Genomic DNA, 9,377 nt, shown 5'->3' on the forward strand with positions numbered 1-9,377 from the left:
GCCCTCGTGTCTTGTCTCATTATCCTGGCTGTGACAAGCCAGGAGTGAGGCCACAGCCAGCTGGGCAGGTCTAGGGAAGACTGAGAGAGACAGAATGTGGGGCCAGGAGAGGAGGATTTTCCTCAGACTATCCCTGCAGGAAGTCCTCCTGTGCCCCCAGAGGCCTCGGCTTTGGGGTTCCTCTGTCCCCTGCCCTCACCACCCTCCACACAACCTCAACACGACTTGGGTGCCCATTCCCTCCCGCCTCCCCCAGCTGATTCCCACCACCCCGCTGGTCCCCACCTACACAGGGCTGTGACCTGAGAGATGCCTCCTGACCCCCAGGACTGGGTCAGGCCTCTCTGTTCTGCATTCTCTTGGCTCCCGTGACCTTAAGGTTCACCACAGTCTGACGTGGTGACTTCTCATTTGCTGTCTTTCCCGTGGACTGTCAGAGCCACCGCGACAGGGGTCTGCGGCAGGCTGAGCAGAACCCACGCCGGGCCCTCCAGTGTTCGCTGAGGAGGGGAAGCTTCTCACATTCTACCCTAACGGCTTTTCTTTCCTGGAGGGCGGGGGCTGTGGTTGGTTCATTTCTGGATCTCCAACTTTGAGGCTGATCAAAGACCTATTTCTTAGTTCCAAACATGTGCAGGATCTGATCTAATAACCAAGTTATTAGTGGGCCTTGCCATGACCCGGCCAGGAATGGGCTTCAAGATCCATTGCCCACTGGGTGCCTGGGTGGCTCAGTGGTTGAGTGTCTGCCTTTGGCTCAGGTCGTGATCCTGGGGTCCTGGGATGGAGTCCTGAGTCCCATAACAGGCTCCCCGCAGGGAGCCTGCTTCTCCCTCTTATGTCTCTGCCTCTCTCTCTGTGTCTCCCATGAATAAATAAATTAAAAATCTTTAACGACAACAACAACAAAAGATCCATGACCCACTCCCCACACACAGGGTGGGGAGGACAGCCAGGTGTCCTAGCCAGAGGAGAGGAAAGGGTTACAGCACTCCCTTCCCAGGGCCCTCCCACTCCGCCCCCTCGGACAGGTGAGACAGGTGGTGAAGGGTGTGGTCCCAGCAGCCCTGGGGCACCAGCAGGTGGGCCTGCCCCTTCCATGGTCAGATTGACATTCCAACAGACACAATGACAGTGACAGGGGTCACAGTGTGTGTCCTGGGACCCCAGTCGGTGTTGAGACACAGAGGCTCGAGGCTCCCTTCTTCACAGGGCTAATGGGCGTCATGGTTCCCACCTGCAGTAGCCAGGCTTCCAGGGCCTGGGCTGCTTAAATATTAATGCTTTCAAATCATATCACTAAAATCTACTCCCGCACCTGTGTTTCAAACGTAGCTTTGTGCCTGAAATTGCACAACTACGTTATGGCAAAGTTGCATCATCTGGCTCCTAATTTAAGGCTTAGAGGCTTCAACTAATCTAGGTGACAGTCTGATAGCCAAAGGGAGAAAGTCTGTTTACAAAGTGGCATTTGCTGGGAGGTCCAGGCTGCCTCCTGCACTTTACACACACATACATGCATAGCAGACCCACGGTCGGTGTTTGCAGAATGAATGAATGATCCATGTCTGCTATTCTGAGTCTGTGGGGTTTTCTATTCAGAAAAATCTGTCCCCACTGAACACACACGGACATACACACACTCATCACGGAGCGGGTCTTTGCTCATTGAAGCAGAGCAAGGAATTGGCCGCGGTGAGCTCATTCATCTGTACGACCTTGAGTCACTAGAGCCAGGGTGTGCAAGCTGGTATCTTCTAGAACAGTGCACTTCTCTGGGAGACAGTCAGGAAATGTTGGTGGGGGGGGCATACATGGAGAAAGAATATCCCCGACTCGATCCAGAAGTGGCTGGTGCTAGGACTACTCCACTCCTCCCTTGGGGCAAAGTAAGGGCTGCTGGACAGGAGCAAGTACTTCACTCCGCAGATACTTGCCAAGTGCTGCCACGGGACAGCCACAGGGATCAACGCGGTGGATGAGACAGTTGGGTCCTCCCTCATTAAGACATATTAAGTAGAGGCACCTGGGTGGCTCCGTTGGTTAAGCATCCAACTCTTGATTTCAGCTCAGGTCACGATCTCAGGTGATGATCTCAGATAAGTGCTATGAAGGAGGTTGGGAGGAGTGAAGCTGAGGCCCCAGCAGCGAGTTCTTCATTGCAGACAACAGAATCCACTCTAGCCGGCTGAGCAGAAGGGGCTTTGTTGCAGAGTATTAGTTCATTCCAGAATTTCCAGGAGGGCTAGGGAACCGTGCTCAGATGCCACAGAGTCAAGAACAAGCCCAGGCAGATGCCTGGCCACACCATGGATGGTTCCAGGGGAACACTGCTGCTGTGGTTCTGCATCTCTGACACCTGGACTGGAGCCTGCACCCATTCCCACCCGAGCTCTGATCTCTTAAGAGCGAGCACCTTCCAAGTCATGGGGGGATGCTCCTGCCTGGCAGAGCTTGGGTCCTATGCAGAGCTCTGGCTTTGGGGAGTACTGGGGGGGGAAGGGAGTAGCACTCTCTAGAGGGACTTTACAGAGGGTCCCAGAGACATCTAATCTATGCTGTGGCCACAACGCACAACCAGTGTTAAAAATTGTGATGCCAGTGGTGTGCGGCTGTGGAAGACAGGGTGGGTGGGGTTCCATCTTAATGCATTTTACTCATTTTTGTTTATCTGGATTTTTTTCACAAATTTTTTCTGGGTTCACTTCACAAATGACCATGTAATAGTCACAAAACAAAGGGGAAAGCAAATAGAATTATTTTCCAAAGCCAAGGAGACAGGGTGGAGTTCTAAAAAAGAAGTTTCCCAGCTGGGCTTGGAGGGAAGGTCCCTCGGACTACCCACACCTGCCCGGTGGCCACCTTGGGCAGGTTCTGACTATTTGCTGACCTGTACCAGGAACTATATGAAATTCCTGAGAGTCACTTCTGAGTTGCTGAGATGTTGCTGGGTTGACCCACTTATATATTCCTTCCTTTACCAGCTGATATCTTCAGCCTTCTTACCCCAGCTCCTGCCAGCTGTGTGTGGGGTGAGGGTCATCATAGGGGAGCCTCAGTGCTCTCACTCTCCCCTTGCTCCCACACAGAGTCAGGGGTGCAGGGGAGGCTTATTCCAGCACAGTGGTTTTCCTGAGGGCCTGTGGGTGCCCTGGCCAGGCCAGGGGTTGTGCCCTGTAATGAAAGAACAGAAGTTGTGTTCTTGGGACACCTGGGTGGCTCAGTGGTTGAGCATCTGCTTTTGGCCCAGGGCGTGGTCCCCGGGTCCTGGGATCAAGTCCCATGTCAGGCTCCCCACAGGGAGCCTGCTTCTCCCTCTGCTTATATCTCTGCCTCTCTCTGTGTGCCTCTCAAGAATAAATAAATAAAATCTTAGAAAAAAAATAAAAAGAAGGTCAGCCCGGGTGGTGCAGCGGTTTAGTGCTGCCTTCAGCCCAGGGCCTGATCCTGGGACCCGGAATTGAGTCCCATGTCAGGCTCCCTGCATGGAGCCTGCTTCTCCCTCTACCTGTGTCTCTGCCTCTCTCTCCCTCTGTGTCTCTCATGAATAAATAAATAAAATCTTTTAAAAAAATAAAAAATTAAAATTAAAATTAAAAAGAAGTTGTGAGGATCCCTGGGTGGCGCAGCAGTCTGGCGCCTGCCTTTGGCCCAGGGCACGATCCTGGAGACCCAGAATCGAGTCCCACGTCGGGCTCCCGATGCATGGAGCCTGCTTCTCCCTCTGCCTGTGTCTCTGCCTCTCTCTCTCTCTCTCTGTGTGACTATCATAAATAAATAAAAATTTAAAAAAATAAAAAATAAAAAAAATAAAAAGAAGTTGTCTTCTTCATTCTAGAAAAAGGAACGATGTCCTCAGACAGAGAAAGCTTAAGTTAATCACCTAAAGAACAGCATACCCCAAATAACATAATTACCTAGGATCTCAGGGATGGACTTTTTTTGATAAAAAAAAAAAATGATAAAAGTCTTTTAATCTGGTATCACAGAGGATGTGCACGTCAAAGAACTCGTTTCTCCAGGCAGCCCGTGGGGTCAGTCCCGTAGGTCCCAGGCTCACGAGGGCCCTAGGCTTGGTCTAAGGCTCTCCTGTCACCATCTTGAAATTCTTGAATGATTTTGATCGTTGAACTGGGGTTTTGTAAGTGAAGTCCAACAGCGGGGTGAGCAGGAGACAGGCAGCTCCTGGCTGAGCCACTAGCACAGAGCACAGACAGTGCCCATGAGCTCTGAACCCCAGTGGGCCCGCCGAGCGTGGGAAGTCAGTGAAACTCCCAGGGAAGACAAGGAAAGTGGGGGCAAGAGCAGACCCCGAGAGGTCACGCCTTCTGTTGGAACCAGAATTTGCTTTGGTTGCAGGAAAGGGCATTGTTCTGGGAAACAACCAAGGAATTCTCCATATGCTCACTGAAGAGAATGAAGGTACCTCCTTCTTGTCTCTGTCCTTCCTTATGCACCGGTAAGCCAAAGGTAGAGAGTGTTTGTAGGTAGGACATGCACATGGTAAGAAGTGAGACAAAAACAGGTGAGCCCAGGTGGCTCCATCTGGTTAAGTGGGATCATGACCTGCCTTCAGCTCAGGTCATGATCCCAGGGTCCTGAGAGGGAGGGAGCCCTGCACTGGGCTCCCTGCTCAGTGGGGAGCCTGCTTCTCCCTCTCCCTCTCCCCTTGCTTGTGCTCTCTCTTGGTCAGATAAATAAAATTGTACTTGCTTGTGCTCTCTCACTCTGTCAAATAAATAAAATCTTAAAAAGGAACAAAGCAAAACAGGTGAGCTCGTTTTGTGCAGCATTTCCACTTTCTGGGAAGAACAAAATACATATGCATGTACAAACAAAATGCGAATTGTGTAATTTCAGTGATTCTACGTACAGGTTAAATGCGCTCATATTTGCATTTGAAACAGCATTGCACAATATAGAGATGAAGGGTAAAATCCATGTTAACAGTTTTGAATTTTAACGTTTCTTTACTCAAAACATGAAATAACAAGTGAAAAAAAAAACACACTGCCATGAGAAGTGGAGAGAAAGACTATGGTAGAAAGGAAAAAGCTTTCTATTTTAATACTGTTAATGGCACTTTTTTTTCTTGAAAATTAGGGCCCTGAAAATTATGCCGCCATCCCTGCTATCAGCAGCGATGGATAGCACTGTTTTTTGAAGTCTACACCCTGGCAAAGATGCAAAGCTCCTGGAAGTCCCATACATTGCCAGTGGGATGCAAAATGGTACAGGACTTAAGGAAACCACTTGACAGTTTCTTATATACTTGCCTACACACCTAGCATAAGACCCAGCAAACTCACCCCTAGGTATTTATCTAAGACAAGTGCACAAAATTTGTGTTCATACAAAAGCTTTTTTATGAATATTTATAGTGGCTTTGTTCATAAACACTCAAAACTAGAAACAACCCGGTGTCCTTCAACTGGGAAACAGATACACTGGTGCATTTGTGCTGTAAGACACTACTCAGCAATACGGAGTAGCTAATCACTGGCACACATCACTATATGGATCAATCCCTAGTGCATTATGCTAAGCAAAAGGAAGCCAGACTCGAAAGGTTCACGCTGTATGATTCCATTTATAGAACTTTCTGGAGTAGGACCTCTCGGGAGAGGTCATGGATCAGTGCTTGCCAGGGGTTGGGCGTGGAGAGCAGTTGACTACTAGGAGAGGGCAGGAGATAGAAATGTTCTAGATCTTAGCTGTGGTGTGGCTACATGACTGTAGGCATTTCTCAAAGCGCATAGAGCTGAACACTAACGAGGGTGCATTACGCTCATTTAAGTTATACCTTCATTTGAAAAAAGCATCTGCAAAAAAAATAAAAAATAAAAAATAAATTAATTACATTAAATTTTTAAAAAAGCATCTGCAGATTTGCTAGCCCCAAACTGGGAGCTCCCATGGTTTTTATGCGTGTTTATGGTTTTTACACACATCAGGAATCTTGAGCAACACACGGGGAACTCAAAAGTAGGAAGCTGGAGAAGGCAAAGGGCTCCGGGGAGTAAAGCTGTGGTTTTGCTGGGTGCCTGGATGGAATCACTGAGGACAGCCGGGAAGAGGCTGCTCTGCTGAAGAGCAACTGTAGAGCACCTGTGGGTGCAGCTTAGCTTGGGGGGGTGGGGGGCTGGACATCCTGGCCCCTTTGGGCTCCCACCCTCTGCCCTTGCCTGCCAGAGGAAGGAAGGATCAGCTGCAGGAGCTCCTAGGCCGCCTTCGTGGAGCTGATTATATGCAGAATGAATTGATTGGTGTTGACAGGGAGCTATTTACCCGTCTAATTAATTATGCCAACTAATTTTCAACTTAATTGCACTTCTTGGGTCACTGGCTAATGAGCATACAGTTTGCATGCTGCTGCAGGCCCGGATGGAGAGGTGGTAGGGAGGCGGGGGCAGCTGCTTCGTAAGGTCAAACAGGCAGATTCCTGCCCCCAAGGCCCAGGCTCGCAGCCCCTGGCTGCTCCACAGACAAGCTCTGGGGTCCTCATTCCAGAAGATTCTGTGCGAGCTGGCCTCCGCCCCAGGAGCCCTTCGCCATCATCCACCTGACAAATGTGTATTAGGTGCCTACTGTGTGCCAGCTCCAAGCGGCATAGGCCCCGAGGGGTGTCAAGAAGCGAAGTCCTGCCTTGCTTGCTCCCCCATCCCTCACCCTAACTTGCTCACAGCCTGAAGGAGGAGAATCTCACCTAAACTGCTTAGCGTGGAGTCTGCTTAAGATCTTCTCTCTCTTATGCTATATGTTGGCAAATCGAACTCCAATAAAAAAAAAAAAAATCTGTTGAAAAAACTGCAAAAAAAAAATTCTATCTCCTCCCTCTGCCCCTCCCCCTGCTCTCTCTCTCTCTCTCTCTCTCTCTCTGTCTCAAACAAACTGTTCAGCCAGGAAGGGGGTGGGAGACAAGGGAGCAGGAAGCATGGACATTTTTTAATGACATGAGAAATACACTTCTGAGTATTATGATGCTATCAAAGAAGATAAGCTATAAAATTGCATGGATAGTATCCTACGTAAAGAGCTCAGAAGAAAAAAAAAACACTGCAGCTGTCTCAGGCTGAAGAGTGGAGCAAAACTGGAACAAGGTTTGATCATGTATGACACAGGGCTTTCCCTTTATTATTTTTTTTAAGATTTCATATATTTATGTATTCATGAGAGACAGAGAGAGAGAGAGGCAGAGACACAGGCAGAGGGAGGAGCAGGCTCCCTGCGGGGAGCCTGATGCTGGGCTCCATCCCAGGACCCCAGGATCAGGACCTGAGCCGAAGGCAGATGCTCAACCACGGAGCCCCCCAGGCGCCCCACTCAGGGCTCTTTGGCAGGGATTCCTCAGCATGTGTGGCTCAACAGCTGGCCAGATTTCCTGCTCCAGAAGCGCAGTCCCGGGTGTGTGTGTGTGTGGGGGGGTGTTATTTCAGCCAGCAGATCCAGCAGGAACAGTGATGGTCCCCAGGGCCGGGGCTGCAGAGGAGCAGAGCGGGGAGCGACACCCATGACCAGCACCTGCCAGCTGTCTGACGTCCCCTCTCTGGGCTTCCTGTTTTCTCATCAGCAAATGGAAGGCTTGTGGTACATCCAAGATTCCTCCCGGTGAGGACTTCTCTCTGAGCCCCATAAAGAGCAGGGGGGTATGGTCCCCCGTTCCTGGGGAAAGAGCTCTGTGATCAACTAGTAATGTCTGCCAGGGACACAGAAATAGGGGGATAAGCTGTGTCACAGCACATTGAATGTATGGGTGTCTATTCTGAAGGATTAAAGTAGAATCTTTGGGGTCTTTGTGAGGGCACAGAGCTGAGAAAAAGAGAAACAGGGCTCTTCTTCCTCATGCAGTTCTAGAGGTGAAAGTTCCATTCAGATGTGGTTTTTTGTTTTTTTTTTAATTAGAGCTGCTCTGCAAGTGCAAAGGTAAAAATAGTCCCTACAGGCCCTGGAGACTGGCCACTGGTTCAGGGGTCCCTCAATCATTTATTCATCAAAGAGAATTGGGGCCTGGGTGAGACCAGAAGCCCATCTCCTCCACCCACTTCTTAGGTCTCCCTTGTATAGACTCTGGAACTGGTAGGAGGATGTGGATTGTTCTGAGGGTAGAAGGCGAAAGGGCAGGGGAAGCTTGGCACAGTGAGCACATGAGCTTTGGGGTGACAGTGTCTGGGCTATGCCACTCACTAGCTGCGTGATCCTGGACAAGTTACTCAACTTCTCTGAGCCTTGGTTTCCTCATCTGTGAAACGAAGCCCACTAATCTGTGTCTCCCTCAGCACAGATGGCCAGCATGCAATGAGCACTTAATTATGGCCAAGTGTAGGAAGGGTCAGGCTGGAATGTTCCCACGGGTCTCGAACACACAAGGTCTTCAACGCAGGGCTTGGGAATCAGTACTTAACACGGCAGGCAGTGGAGAGCCGCAGACATCTGTAGAGCCCTGGCACGAACCAGGAGAAATCCGGGGGTTATTACTGTCCTCCCCAAGTTGGTTTCACCAGACTGGGCACTGGACTTAGGTGACACAGCTGGAAGAAGGGACCGAGGAGGGCCAGAGAGGAGGCAGGCTCAGAGGCGAACGTGGGGAAGAGGTTAAGTCAATCTGTCCAAGCAAGAGTCGGCCAAAGGGAGAGGCACGGAGCCAGAAGGGCACTAGGGAGAGAGTTAGGTTTGTCATACTAGGGGTTCTAGGGGTTGCAGGGAAGAGAGAAAGTCAAATACGAGAGAGGGTTGCACAAGGGTGTGAATTGGATTTCTTCAATGACCTTTAAAAGAAGAAATTTCTTTTAATTTCTTTTTCTCTTCTTGGACTGTGATTTTTTTTTAAAGATTTTATTTATCTTTTTGCCACAGAGAGATAGAGGGAACACAAGCAGGGGGAGCAGGAGAGAGAGAAGCAGGCTCCCACTGAGCAGGGGGCTTGAGGTAGGACTTGATCTCAGGACCCTGGGATCATGACCTGAGCTGAAGGCAGGTGCTTAACTGACTGAGCCACCACTGAGCCACCCAGGTGCCCCTGGACTGTGTTTTTTAAAATGCTACTACTGTCATTCTGGACTGAGCCACTTGGGCCATGGCTTTGGTGGGTTATAGATGCTGACAGCGATTTTTCTCCAAAGAATAGATAAGCCACAGACAGATAGACTTCTGGCTCTTTCTACATGCCAGCTGTGTGAGGACCCCACAGGCCCACTCCTCTGGCATTGTTCTCTTAGCAGACATTGTCAGGGCCCTACTTCGCTCCCATTAGCACTCACCACTCCCCTGAATCTCTGACCCTGTCTCTGAGAGTCGGACCACATGTCTCCTCTGGCTTCAAGGTTTGCTTGGTGAGCACACAGGGCAGGCCAGCCACGTGGGGGTTGATGTGGGCCGGG

This window comes from Canis lupus, chromosome 14 (assembly GCF_048164855.1).
Source record: "Canis lupus baileyi chromosome 14, mCanLup2.hap1, whole genome shotgun sequence".
NCBI classification, from domain to species: domain Eukaryota; kingdom Metazoa; phylum Chordata; class Mammalia; order Carnivora; family Canidae; genus Canis; species Canis lupus.